Source organism: Lissotriton helveticus, chromosome 5_1 (genome assembly GCF_964261635.1).
Source record: "Lissotriton helveticus chromosome 5_1, aLisHel1.1, whole genome shotgun sequence".
NCBI lineage: Eukaryota > Metazoa > Chordata > Amphibia > Caudata > Salamandridae > Lissotriton > Lissotriton helveticus.
The window spans coordinates 338317451-338332122 of NC_136065.1; the positions used below are offsets into that span (position 1 = coordinate 338317451).

The 14672-nt window shown below is 47.8% G+C and overlaps 1 protein-coding gene across 1 annotated transcript in view; it reads left to right on the forward strand.

The window, feature by feature from the left end:
- Nucleotides 1–14672, forward strand: part of LOC144754527 (uncharacterized) — a 207299-nt gene that overhangs the window by 42636 nt on the left and 149991 nt on the right. The window lies entirely within an intron of this gene.

Below are 14672 nucleotides of genomic sequence, written 5' to 3' on the forward strand. Positions count from 1 at the left end.
CGTGTGTGTTGCTTCGTCGAATAGTTTCAAAATTCACAATTAAGTCGAACTAATCTGGTAGAATGGAAAAAAACAGGAGTTTGAAATATGAATCTTGAGCTTTCTTGCAAGATGCATAAGTATGTCACAAATGACAATCAGAAATGTAAAAAAATTAAAAAACACAACCGAAGTATCTTTTCTATGGTAATTGCTGCATTAAACTAGGCTGTGATCCTCTACTTTATAAAATGCCACATTTGTTGAAGGAAAGTTCCGTTCGTGTTTCTGCAGGCCTATCAAGCTTCGTGGGTCTGATTGAATAAGCCTTGCAATGTCGCCTGCGACCGTCTCTTAACTGCAAAGATACATTTTGTCAAATAGAAGCGCCTGTCCAAAGCTCATAGGCATGTGGGTGTGAAGAAGCCGGGCCGGGCAGGGGAGGGGGCGGAGCGGGGAGAGCGAGAGCGGCATGTGGGTGTGAAGAAGCCGGGCCGGGCAGGGGAGGGGGCGGAGCGGGGAGAGCGAGAGCGGCATGTGGGTGTGAAGAAGCCGGGCCTTTGAAGTGAAGCTAAGCTTCACTTCAAAGGTGTCGGAGGAATGCGGGCGGCTGTGCACGCGCTTTTAAGCTCAATGCACATGCGCATTGAGCTTAAAAGTCACGGGCACTGCAAGGAATCGCCACGATTCCTTGCTTCGTAGTTAAAGGTTGTTTGAGCCGCAATAGGCTCGCAAGCTCGATGCGCATGCGCATCGACAGGCGAGACCTAAAAAAGACTTATCAAGAACAATCCATAGGGTGCCTCTATGTCACCTTGACAGCATGCTTCCTGTATGCAAATGCCATCTAACATATCAGCGCATTCTGGGAGATGTAGTCTTTCCTTGGTTGAAAGGAAACCATACGATTTAACGAACCTTGTAATGATGCCACCTAAAAAGGAAAGGCCAGGGCTGCGACAACGTTGGCCCCTTGGCGTGTTGCTCTCCGGGCACCCTAAACATACCTGCACTGAGTCATGCGTGTAAAACTGGAGGCAGGCGGTGCCCTTTGATGCAAGGCATGCGATAAAAAAGTTAAGGCTGTGGTTTGGAATGCCAATAAATTTTATCAAAATGGATCAATTTGTTTGCTTTGGAATTCCCAAAAGTCGACGTAATGCATCCCTCGCTTCAAAGAAAAGTGCACTTGCAGTGGGAGAGCTGAGGGACTCACAATAAGATACAGCGTGCCAAATTATAATAAATAACAAGATGGAGGGAAGGCAGAGAAGGGGAGGGGGGAGGAGCGCCTGTTGAACAGGAAGAAAGAAACGACTGCGAGGCACCGGGTAAGAGAGGAACGAACCGCTTGTTGTATGCGTCTGTTTTGCCTGCATTTGGAAAAAAGTCCGATACCGAGTACCTGGAAACGAGTAATAGCGCCCGTATAACAGTGTACCAACACTGCCTATTTTCTCTCACTTAAAAACTGAATGTGTTACCAACGACATAAAGAAACAAGCATTTACAATGCAAAGGTTTCGCCTTTGGAAAAGTTTGAGCTATTGGCATTGTAAATGACAAAATTTGTATTTATGTGTTGGTTTTGAAAACAGATAAATAAATGGCATTGTCTTTTACATTGCTAATAGCTCTAACTTTTCCAAAGGCGAAACCGTTGCATTGTAAATGCTTGTTTCTCATTTACTTCCAGTTTGATAAAAGATTCTTGTTAACTCGAGGATGTCAGTTGCGACCCAAGGAAACTAGTATGGAAGAACTAACATGGAGGAAGAAGTGTGCCCTAAATAAATTACAATTCTTTATATGCCCATAACAGATAATTGCTTCGAGGTATTTTCCACCAAGAGACTGCTCAATATTTCTACCATATTTTTCAGATGCTTCCCTACCAATAGTCCTAAAATGTGAAAGGTGTCTTTATATATGGCGAATTACCCTCCTTTTCACTTTTTAAAACCACCCTTGAAAAGAAAAAAAAACTGCTTCTTTGCAAACGCAGGCACCCACTACCTGTGCCCGAGCCTGTGCGTGCAGACTCTTCCTCCTCTCTTCTTAGGTGAATCTTCCGTCCAGTTTTCTTTTAACCCATACACATTTACGTCAACCCAAAATATCCATCACCATGTCGGTACAGTTTCAATGTTTATCCCCTACTGAGTATCTGACAGTGTAGCGTTACCCCTTTTCTCAGCTCCCTGCTTGCCTTACATGCCTACCCATCTCAGCATTTCTTCGGCTGGCACCATCATTAACCTTATTGTACACACTGTCATTCCACTCACTATGACATCTGAACGCCTTTTTAGCATGTAGGTATTGTATTCCTCCTGTCATACATACTGCAGGCCTGCTATTTCCTCAGCATCTCTGTATATCGCAACAAACGGGTGTATATCTGTTTGCCAAGTCAACCCTACCCAGATTATGCCCTGCTCTGAAACCAGGCTTTGAACAGCGCAACCTCAGCTACTTCGGGAGTCTAGGTAGAGCACAAAAAAGGAGGAATATTCCGGCCTCCCTCAGATATCCACAAACACTATCCTGTGTAATTACACTAAAAGTTAGGGGTTTTCTCCAATGTGTAGCTTGTCAGCTTTTCAGTAACCAGAAAAGGGGCTCTTTCAAAGATGGTGTACTTTGAAAGGTTACATCTGGCTCTTTTAGACAGGCTCGAGCACGAAGACGGGATGGGCTCCGTAGACAGCAGGAAGCCCAGAGCAGGAACGTGCTTTCAGTTTCGGATTAACAGCAAGTGGTGGCAAATGTACAAAGCCTAGTTCTCAATATCAGCAAACTTGAAAAAGACAGGATTTGTGAAGGAGAAGAAAACGCAAAAACGCCCTTGAATCGGAGCAAGCATAAGACAGATAGAGCCGTCGACCAGGAGCCAGCCCGCCCGCACTCACCGGTTGTCTGAGGCGGCGGCGGCTCCTCTCCGCTGGGCTCTTCTGGGTGACGGTGGCAGGGCTCTCTCCTCGGGAGAGCCTCGCCGGAGGACGGTTCCTTCTTCTTCCCGGCAGGAGTGCGGGGTGGCCTCCCGTCCGCTTCCTGGTTTCTCCTCACTCCAGCAGCCAATCACCGCGCAGGTCACCCGGCGAGCCTCCCGCAGCCTGAACCAATGGCAGCGCGGCTCCCGGGTGACGTCAGCGGTGGTTCCCTCGGCTTCTCCACGGCCCCGGGCAAGCATAAGACAGATAGAGCCGTCGACCAGGAGCCAGCCCGCCCGCACTCACCGGTTGTCTGAGGCGGCGGCGGCACCTCTCCGCTGGGCTCTTCTGGGTGACGGTGGCAGGGCTCTCTCCTCGGGAGAGCCTCGCCGGAGGACGGTTCCTTCTTCTTCCCGGCAGGAGCGCGGGGTGGCCTCCCGTCCGCTTCCTGGTTTCTCCTCACTCCAGCAGCCAATCACCGCGCAGGTCACCCGGCGAGCCTCCCGCAGCCTGAACCAATGGCAGCGCGGCTCCCGGGTGACGTCAGCGGTGGTTCCCTCGGCTTCTCCACGGCCCCGGGGCTGCGGCGGTGATTTTCACGGGCAAAACGGCTGTGCACAAAAAGCGCTCAGGGGGAAGCACAGCGCTTCGGACTGACTGCGGGAGGGGGCGGGAAAGGGGGAGGAGAGACGCAGAAGACGGCCGGAGCAGGAAGGTGAAAGCAGAACGTCGCGTGACGTCGCCAAAAAGGGGAGGGAACGGAAAAAACGTAACTCCGCCCTGGGAAAAAATCTCGGGAACGCCCCCGAATCTGGTCCGGCCTTGACGGACAGATCTCTGTTCCAATGGCTAGCCTCCATTTATGGAGCTAGCCAATGGGACAGGGGGGCGTATTCCATTCTCCTTACTGGAAATCAAGAGATTTCTCTGGAGGGCGGAGCTAAGAGCTCCGCCCTCCAGCGAAACCTAAAAACGTGCCAAATTGAATAAACAGTGCACTCACAGTGGGAGAGCTGAGGGACTCACAATAAGATACAGCGTGCCAAATTATTATAAATAACAAGACGGAGGGAAGGCAGAGAAGGGGAGGAGGAGGAGAAATGTGACACGGCGGGCAGGGGAGGGGGCGGAGCGGGGAGAGCGGCGATGAGGGTGTGAAGCAGCAGGGGCCTTTAAAGTGAAGCTAAGCTTCACTTCAAAGGTGTGGGAGGAGTGCTGCTGGGGAACAGATGGCGATTTGATGATGTGCACGCGCATTTTAGGTCAATGCGCTTGCGCATTGACCTAAAAGCGCACGGGCACAGCACCAAATCGCCAGTTGGGATACTAGTTGGTTAAAGTCTGTTTAAGTCGCTATAGTCTCACTCTGCTCAATGCGCATGCCCATTGAGAGGCGAGACCTAATAAAGGCCTCAAATTGAAATGGGAGAAGAGCGACCCAGTAGCCTTCAACCATCACATTGTAGAAAAGGCAAGGGCTTCTATTATGATCTGTTTATCTGTAGAGGTGGGTGAAGCTTTGATTCAGTCTGAGTTTTCAAATGTTAGTAATATTATTTCTGTTAATCTCACATCCTTGGTCTAGATCATCACCTCGCCGATTTAACTCGCCATGATCTACTGCACATAGAACTTTGATGGCCAAACTGAAACAAGCATTTGCAATGCAATAGGTCTCGCATTAGGAAAGTTTGAGCTATTGGTATTTTAAATGACAAATCTTTTATTTATGTGTTGGTTTTGAAAATAGCAAAATTAATAGCTTTGTCATTTACAATGCCAATAGTTTTAACTTTCGCAATTGTGACACCCATAGCATTTGTAATGCAATATGTGTTGTATTTACGTGACTTAGATGTATTGATATTACAAATAACTATGGCTTTTATTTTTTTAAATAATTAATACTTTAATAAAAGTTATTGTAATTTATAATGGCAATAGCTTAAACTTTTGTAAATATTTTTTATGAAGATTATGTTCAGTGTATTTTATTGTGACAAAAATCCAAGAACAGAAGTGAAATATTAACATCTTTTTGTGACATTTGTAATAAAGCTTGAAACATTGAGAGAACATATTTAAACCAGTTGTTGTTAAATGGTTGCACAGATTGATGCTGTGGTGGCGCTGAGTGATGTGGTGGTGACGAGTGATGCTGTGGCGTTCAGTGATGCTGTGGTAGCGCATGAGTGATGCTGTGGTGGTGCTGAGTGATGCTTTGGTGATGCGATAGATAGATATAGTGAGTGCGAAAGATAGATAGAGTGAGGGCGATAGATAGATAGAGGGAAGGCGATAGATAGATAAATAGAGGGAGGGCGAATGATAGACATAGAGTGAGGGCGATCGATAGATAGAGTTATGGCGATAGATAGAGTGAGTGCGATAGATAAACAGATAGAGTGACGGTGATAGATAGACAGATAGATAGAGTGAGGGCGATAGAGTGAGGGCGATAGAGTGAGGGCGATAGAGTGAGGGCGATAGAGTGAGGGCGATAGAGTGAGGGCGATAGAGTGAGGGCGATAGAGTGAGGGCGATGGATAGAGTGAGGGCGATGGATAGAGTGAGGGCGATGGATAGAGTGAGGGCAATGGATAGAGTGAGGGCGATGGATAGAGTGAGGGCGATGGATAGAGTGAGGGCGATGGATAGAGTGAGGGCGATGGATAGAGTGAGGGCGATGGATAGAGTGAGGGCGATAGATAGAGTGAGGGCGATAGATAGAGTGAGGGCGACAGATAGAGTGAGGGCGACAGATAGAGTGAGGGCGACAGATAGAGTGAGGGCGACAGATAGAGTGAGGGCGACAGATAGAGTGAGGGCGACAGATAGAGTGAGGGCGACAGATAGAGTGAGGGCGACAGATAGAGTGAGGGCGACAGATAGAGTGAGGGCGACAGATAGAGTGAGGGCGACAGATAGAGTGAGGGCGACAGATAGAGTGAGGGCGACAGATAGAGTGAGGGCGACAGATAGAGTGAGGGCGACAGATAGAGTGAGGGCGACGGATAGATAGAGTGAGGGCGACGGATAGATAGAGTGAGGGCGACAGATAGATAGAGTGAGGGCGACAGATAGATAGAGTGAGGGCGACAGATAGATAGAGTGAGGGCGACAGATAGATAGAGTGAGGGCGACAGATAGATAGAGTGAGGGCGATAGATAGAGTGAGGGCGATGGATAGAGTGAGGGCGATGGATAGAGGGAGGGCGATGGATAGAGGGAGGGCGATGGATAGAGGGAGGGCGATGGATAGAGGGAGGGCGATGGATAGAGGGAGGGCGATGGATAGAGGGAGGGCGATGGATAGAGGGAGGGCGATGGATAGAGGGAGGGCGATGGATAGAGGGAGGGCGATGGATAGAGGGAGGGCGATGGATAGAGGGAGGGCGATAGATAGATAGAGGGAGGGCGATAGATAGATAGAGGGAGGGCGACAGATAGATAGAGGGAGGGCGACAGATAGATAGAGTGAGGGCGACAGATAGATAGAGTGAGGGCGACAGATAGATAGAGTGAGGGCGACAGATAGATAGAGTGAGGGCGATAGATAGATAGAGTGAGGGCGATAGATAGATAGAGTGAGGGCGATAGATAGATAGAGTGAGGGTGATAGATAGATAGAGGGAGGGCGATAGATAGACAGAGTGAGGGTGATAGATAGAGTTATGGCGATAGATAGAGTGAGTGCGATAGATAGACAGAGTGAGGGCGATAGATAGATAGAGTGAGGGCGATAGATAGATAGAGTGAGGGCGATAGATAGAGTGAGGGTGATAGATAGATAGAGTGAGGGTGATAGATAGATAGAGTGAGGGTGAGAGATAGATAGAGTGAGGGTGATAGATAGATAGAGGGAGGGCGATAGATAGACAGAGTGAGGGTGATAGATAGAGTTATGGCGATAGATAGAGTGAGTGCGATAGATAGACAGAGTGACGGTGATAGATAGATAGACAGATAGAGTGAGGGCGATGGATAGAGTGAGGGCAATAGATAGATAGATAGATAGAGTGAGGGCAATAGATAGTGAGTGCAATAGATAGTGTAATTATGTGGCACTGAGTGGTATTTGGAGTGTATGTTGCGTTGAGCGCAGTGTAATTATGTAGCATATAATTATGTGGCACTGAGTGGTATTATTAGGACTGTATGCTGTATTCAGTAGAGGGCGATAGATAGATTGATAGAGTGAGGGCGATAGGTAGATAGAGTGAGGGCGATAGATAGAGTGAGGGCGATGGATAGAGTGAGGGCGATGGATAGAGTGAGGGCGATGGATAGAGTGAGGGCGATGGATAGAGTGAGGGCGATGGATAGAGTGAGGGCGATGGATAGAGTGAGGGCGATGGATAGAGTGAGGGCGATGGATAGAGTGAGGGCGATGGATAGAGTGAGGGCGATGGATAGAGTGAGGGCGATGGATAGAGTGAGGGCGATGGATAGAGTGAGGGCGATGGATAGAGGGAGGGCGATGGATAGAGGGAGGGCGATGGATAGAGGGAGGGCGATGGATAGAGGGAGGGCGATGGATAGAGGGAGGGCGATGGATAGAGGGAGGGCGATAGAGGGAGGGTGATAGATAGATAGAGGGAGGGCGACAGATAGATAGATAGAGTTATGGCGATAGATAGACAGTGACGATGATAGATAGACAGATAGAGTGAGGGCGATAGATAGATAGAGTGAGGGCAATAGATAGATAGATAGATAGAGTGAGGGCAATAGATAGTGTAATTATGTGGCACTGAGTGGTATTTGGAGTGTATGTTGCGTTGAGCGCAGTGTAATTATGTAGCATATAATTATGTGGCACTGAGTGGTATTATCAGGACTGTATGTTGTATTCAGTAGAGGGCGATAGATAGATTGATAGAGTGAGGGCGATAGGTAGATAGAGTGAGGGCGATAGATAGAGTGAGGGTGATAGATAGATAGATTGATAGAGTGAGGACCGATAGTTAGAGTGAGGACGATGGATAGAGTGAGGGCGATGGATAGAGTGAGGGCGATGGATAGAGTGAGGGCGATGGATAGTGTAATTATGTGGCGTGTAATTATGTGGCACTGAGTGGTATTTGGAGTGTATGTTGCGTTGACCGCAGTGTAATTATGTAGCATATAATTATGTGTATAAACAAAAAGAATCCACTCGAAAGGTATCGGTGATCCCTACAGTGGTGGGGAGCAACCAGTGTTGTTTAAATACCCCTCACACACCAACAGGCCCTTGGAGTGCGGTAAACAAACAGGGGTGCAGTGTGTGAGGGTGCAGTGTCTGAGGGTGCAGAGTGTGTGTGAGGGTGCAGAGTGTGTGAGGGTGCAGAGTGTTTTATGAGGGTAGGGAGTGTGTGAGGCTGTGGGGTGTGAGGCTGTGGGGTGTGTGAGGGTGCGGGGTGTGTGAGAGAGCAGTGTGTGTGTGCATTGTGTGGGGTCTAAAGTAGTGTGAGGGTGCGGGGTGTGTGAGGTTGCGGGGTGTGTGAGGGTGCATGGTGTGAGGGTGTGGGGTGTGTGTGTGCGCGTGTGCATTATGTGTGGTCTAAAGTAGTGTGAGTGCACAGTGTGTGAGTGACAGATGAGAGGGAGCGAGGGCAGTGAGAGGAGAGAAAAGTAAGTGGTGAGATGAAGTAGAAAAGGCAGCTGAGCTCGAAAGGGAGGTTCCTTCAAAGACAGGCGAGGCGGTGGAGGAGTGTGAGATACGGGAGAGCAGAGTGGAGAGAGACGGTGCGTGGAGTAGAAACCGTGTGCCCTGTGAGAGCAGGGTATGCTGCGGGGAGGGGGGGGGATGTGTTCTGGCAGAGATATGTGTGGATCTCACTAATCAAGTTAGCGTGAGCAGCAAGGTAGATGCTTATTAGGATGGCGCGTGAGAGAGAAAACGTGCGGCCATTAAAAACAAGCGATGCACACTCTGTGCTGGGGGAGGGCCATTAAAGGAAGGGGACGGAGACGAGCGTGTGAGAACTCGCGGCGGAGATCAAAGGAAGGGTGGGACGGTCATTGGCAAGCGAGCATATGGGGCGAGAGGGGGTGTGCAGCCTGGTGAGCTGAATGCGTGTGGCAGCAGAGGTGGAGTGCGGCGCGTGCGCGCACGAAGTGTCTGGTGGCAAATGGAAGGTGCGCACAATGCGCGTTGTTGTGGAGATGCAGAAAGCATACATAACGAATACAAAAGCGTCCAACAAAACACAAATAACCTAAAAAATAGGTTTTAGCATAGTGTGCCGCCAAACTAGCATGTTTCTACTCCTGCCAGCGTATTCATATATGTACCACAAGTGGTAACACACCAAAAAGCAGCCATGCCTATTAGCTTTGTCAATAGTTGTTCCTACATAAAGATTTAACAAAGGGAGCACGGCGCTAAATTTGCGGAGGCTCAGCCAACTCATGTCTCCAACCGCAAGGGGGAGAGACGCCGAGGGTTGTATCTCACTGGACCTACGACAGGCTTTCGATACACTTAGATGGGACTACATGTTCGCGGTCCTGACCAAATTTGGGCTACCAGCCGGCTTTATAGCCTGGGTGTCCTTGTTATACCGGAAGCCTACGGCACGGGTTCGGACCAACGGCTGTATCTCTGATCGGGTTGAGGTGGCGCGAGGCACGAGGCAGGGGTGCCCTCTTTCGCCATTGCTGTTTATAATCGCCTTGGAGCCCCTGATGCTGAAAGTCCGATCTACAGCGACTGCGGTGGGGATCACTAGGCTCAACACCCACCATGTCATATCGGCGTATGCCGACGACATACTATTGTTCCTAAGAGACATAAATAACCCAACGACACCATTGCCGCGGATCTTTGAGGTATTCCGAGAGTTATCAGGTCTCGCCATCAACGAGACAAAGTCATACGGGTTTGGCTTTCGGGGCCCGGTGGCGGAACCACAAGTTCAGTTTCCGCCGCACTGTTTCCAGGTATCGCCTGTCACTTTTAAGTACCTGGGCATCCAAATATACCGAGATCCACAGGACCTACTGGATGGGAATCTAGGGCGCGCACTGACTAACCTAGCTGCACGGGTGCAATTCTGGACTACTTTGCCGCTATCAGTGGTAGGGAGGGTAGCTATATCAAAAATGGTGGTACTGCCGCGTTTACTGTACTTCTTTACGAATTTACCAGTCTATATCCCTATGCCCTTTTTTAAGAAGCTGAACACTATATTACACGACCTAATCTGGGGGAAGGGCAGGAGACGCGTAAGCATGACCAGGCTGCAACTACCCACAGACAAGGGCGGCTTGGGAGTGCCTGATTTGTTCGCCTATAGCTGCGCGTGCCAATTGCAATGGCTAGCTTACTGGTTGGCCGGCCGCAACTTGCACGAACTAAACATGACAGAGGACGCTAGACGCTGGGGGGATATACATCGGCTGTTACTGCCAGGAGCCAAGGCGCCGACGGCGACTCCACCCCTACTCAAACTGGCTCTCACGTACTGGAAGAGGGCGGTCAGGTACACCAATGGGCGATCGAATTATGCGCCCTCGATACCACTGTTGGGCATCCCGTTGGGGACAGGCCCGATGACGGAGAGAAGGCTACGGGTGTGGCAGGAGGCGGGATAACACAAATCGGGGATTTCTTCTCGGCTAACAGGTTGCTGCCATATGAGGAATTCGCCAGGATCCACCAGGCGCCAAGGGCGCTCTTTCTGCAGCATGCACAACTGTCTCACTACATAGGCACCCATTGGGCGAGGGACGGAGCGGAGCCTACCACAAACACGTTGGTCACTATGCAGTACCTCATGGAGACGGGAGGACGCTTGACAAAATGGTTGACTGCTGGGATGCGGGAAGGCAGGGCTGACCCCCTACAACCCCTGAAATTGAGATGGGAGGAGGATATAGGGGTGGCGCTGAGCGCCAAGGATTGGGACCTAGTGATGAGACTGCCGAAGAAAGTGTCACGGAACCCTAGGTTCAAATACATACAATTGATGGTCATACACAGGGCATACTTGACTCCCCACAGGATACACATAATGTTCCCGGCTGCGTCTGATACTTGCCCCAAATGCCGGCAAGACGGTGCAGGCATGTTACACATGTTCTGGGAATGCCCTGAGCTGGGACATTACTGGAGTACAGTACACCACATGTTGAATAACGTAGCGCCGGATAGACCTTACACATCCGCCCTATATTGCATGCTGGGGGTAGGACATAAAGAGAAGAAGAGAAGTGTGGAATCCAGATTTGTGGATCTGGCATTACTATTAGCAAAGAGGTCAGTGGCAATGAGGTGGAAATCAGCGAGGCCGCCAGACATAGAGACCTGGAGCGGGGAGGTGATCAGATGGGGCAAGGCTGAGGGACAGGAATTAGGTAGGGAAGAACGCAGAGGCCTCAGGAAACACCCCATCTCCATGGAGTGGAACGCACTACTTATAGCGTTCGAGCAGGGCGTACAAGACCAGGAAGACTAGTATGAATATACCACCTAACACGGGAGGATACTATGCCTGTGATCCACTGTACAAGGGTACCGAGTTGCAGACACACTAGGAACTATCTGATGCACATGAACGAGGTAATCGGGGGACGATACCCCCAATGGATACCGATTGTAATGTAAATATTGACACGAACCAATATAATACTGATATGTGGAAGAGTAGGTGCAGGGGGGGGGGGAACAGGGAGGGACTAAGGGAGTTGGGATGTTATAACTCGCAGAAAACGGAAAATGTTAAGATTGGAATTTATACTGAAATATAAGTCACGATACGGAGATGTGCTATATGTATGAATATAACGTGTGCTGTGACCTAACTTGCGAATAAAGAAATTTTCAAAAAAAATAAAGATTTAACAAAAAATAAAGCTTTGCTATATAAAAAAAATACGCTTTTGTTCGTATGTGCTAATTTGTAGCATAACGATTGCGGCTTTCAGGGAGCAGAATTGTGTCACAGCCCTGGCTCACCATTCTGTAATTATGGACAACCTTGTGATCACTGTGGCTACAGAAATTAACATAAATGTTGTTTGTATGTAATTAACCAAGTAGGGTCGAGTTATAGCGCAGGCTCACCAAAAATACATAAACATTGCATTTGTAGAATGTAGCTATGGACTATGTAAAACGGTCCAATACATTAGGACTGAGTTTGTGCTATATACAATTGTCTAAAAATCAAATGGCATTGCAAACCCTGAAATGCTACAAAGTTAAAATCTCATCTTTACCCTATTATTAAAACTTTACTTTCATGGTAAACATGTAAGTCTGTAAATACAATGCAATAAATACAGCGAGGTGTGATTAACAAAATGCAGACAGAAAGTCTGCTATAGTGAGATGTTTCGGTGACAAATCCAGCACTTGAGAAAGGAAAGTAGGAGACGTTAATTAAAAGCTACGTAGACAAGCGACACAGATTGTAATCTATTTGGAGGCTGCATCTGTGGGATGCAAATTAACCACAGCAGTATGCTAAACTTGTGCTGGCACGTAGGAAGGGGGAAAAAGTGTTGACAACTACAGCATGGTAAAACACATGTTACTTTATATTTGTGTAACTAGTGGCTATGTAAAACTGTGCAATACTTTAGGTTCGAGATAGCACAATATACAATAGCCCAAAAACCAAATAAAATTTAAAACCTAAAATACTGCAAAGGTAAACTATGATTTTTCTCTCTAGGGTGACGGTAAAAACAGAGAGCACGATCGGCACATGTTGCAGCACCTACTTGGACCAGGCACCCTTAAAGCCCTAGGTAAAGTGTAGTGCGAATAATAATTAAACATATGGAAGGCATTCGCAACTAATAAAAACACTCCCAAAGCACAGATAAGCTAAAATGTATGTTTTAGCATAGTGTGCCAATAACACCTTTCAAGTACTAGGGCTGTGTGTGTGTGCCCGGGAAGCAGCCGGAGCAGGACCTGCCATACAGGACGGATGTGGGTTGCCTGAATCCCTTTTAGCCTAATGGCGTTGCGCGCTTAACCAGCAGCAAAGTGCTTCGATATATTTGTGCAGCGGTGAACAACTTAAAAAAAATAATGAAATAACACCTACAAGCAGCAATGCATATGTAACACAGGTAAAATAACACCTACGAGCAACTATGACTATTGGCTTTATCAATGGTTGCCACAGCACAAATATTTAGAAAAAACGAAGGCTTTGCTATACAAACAGTAAACATGGTTTACTTCTTATGGGCAACATTGTAGCATAAGGCAAAAGTTGCCGACTTTGGAGTTTACAGGAAAGAAGTTCGAATCATAGCGCAAGTTCACAAAGAAACATAAACGTCGGGTTTCTGTAATCTAACTTGTGGCTATGTAAAACGGTGCAATACGTGAGGGCAAAGTTAGTGCTATATACAATTGCCCACAAAATAAATACAAATTAAAACCCAGAACTGCTGCAAAGGTAAAATCGACTTTTCCCACTTAAGATGACGGAAAAAACAAAGAACATTATCGGCACCCGTCGCAGCACTTGCTTGGACCCGGCCCATTTAAAGCGCTAAGTAAAGTGTAGCGCTCATAATGTGTAAACATGTACAAGATAAATGAATGCCACTTTGGAAAATTACGCATTCCACTGCAAAAACATGTTTGTACCTGCAAAGGTGGAACTATAATCTATATTTGTGTTGGAGGGAAGAGCTAATAAAACGAGCGACTAACAGTGTTGGCTAGAAGAAACAAGAGTCGGTAACCACGGGGAAGAATGCCCAAATACAGAAGAGGGTCTTTGAAGTACGTCTGGAGCAACATCAGCGATTACTAAAACAATGTGGTTGATGTGGGCCAGGGGGAGAGTGTTTTAACAGCTACGGGTGAGGGAAAGGACATAACAGAAAGCGAAAGCGCTCGCACAGATTCACAGCAAACAGCCAGCAGAAAAAGCGCGCTCATAAGGCCAAATCTGACACTGAAAAAGCGCGCGTCCGACTCGTGTCCACATTCAAGTAAGCACAAGAGGTATACTAAAGTATACAAGAGGGTCTCGCTGCTCGACCTAATAAAGTATACAAGAGGGTCTCGCTGCTCGACCTAAAAATGTCCTAGGGTAGCCTCTGAAGTTATCCTGGGGCTTGTATAAACAAACCTTAGACGAAATGAAGTCTGAAATTCGAAGCAAAGCCTGGGAGGACCTCCAGGAGGTTGGCAAAATGAGAGGCAGTGCTAAGTTCTGGGAGGTGGTCAACAGAACAGTGAGCATGACGAACCCAGTATTGATGCAGTCATTTCAGTGGAGGCTTGGGACACGCACTACAGAAATTCTTTTTCCCCTGCGGATATTTCCTCTAGCTATGATAGTAATCTTCCCCCTGATTTAGTATATGATCTCCAATATCCTTTTAAAGTCCAGGAGGTCATTAGCACCTTAAATAAGTGCATCACAGATAAAGCTCCAGGCCCAGACAGGGTCCCAGCAGACCTTTTAAAAATCAAATCTCTTTTGTGGCCCCTCCTACTTACAAATGTGTTCAGATCTTTGGTGCCTGGGCCTATTACAGAATCATGGAAGTCTACTATTGTGGTCCCGATATTTTAAAAAGGGGATTGGTTGCAGACATATTGTTATCGGCCAAATTCCCTGATAGATTCAAGCGCCAAGATCTTAGCCTGTATTTTACTGTCCCGCCTCGAAGAATGGGTCATCACAAATAACATTCTGTCAGAGGTTCAATTTCGCTTCAGACATGGTATTGGGACAATTGAGCAATACCTACATTTGTATTTAATTAGTATGTGAAGGCCAAGAGAGTTTCCCT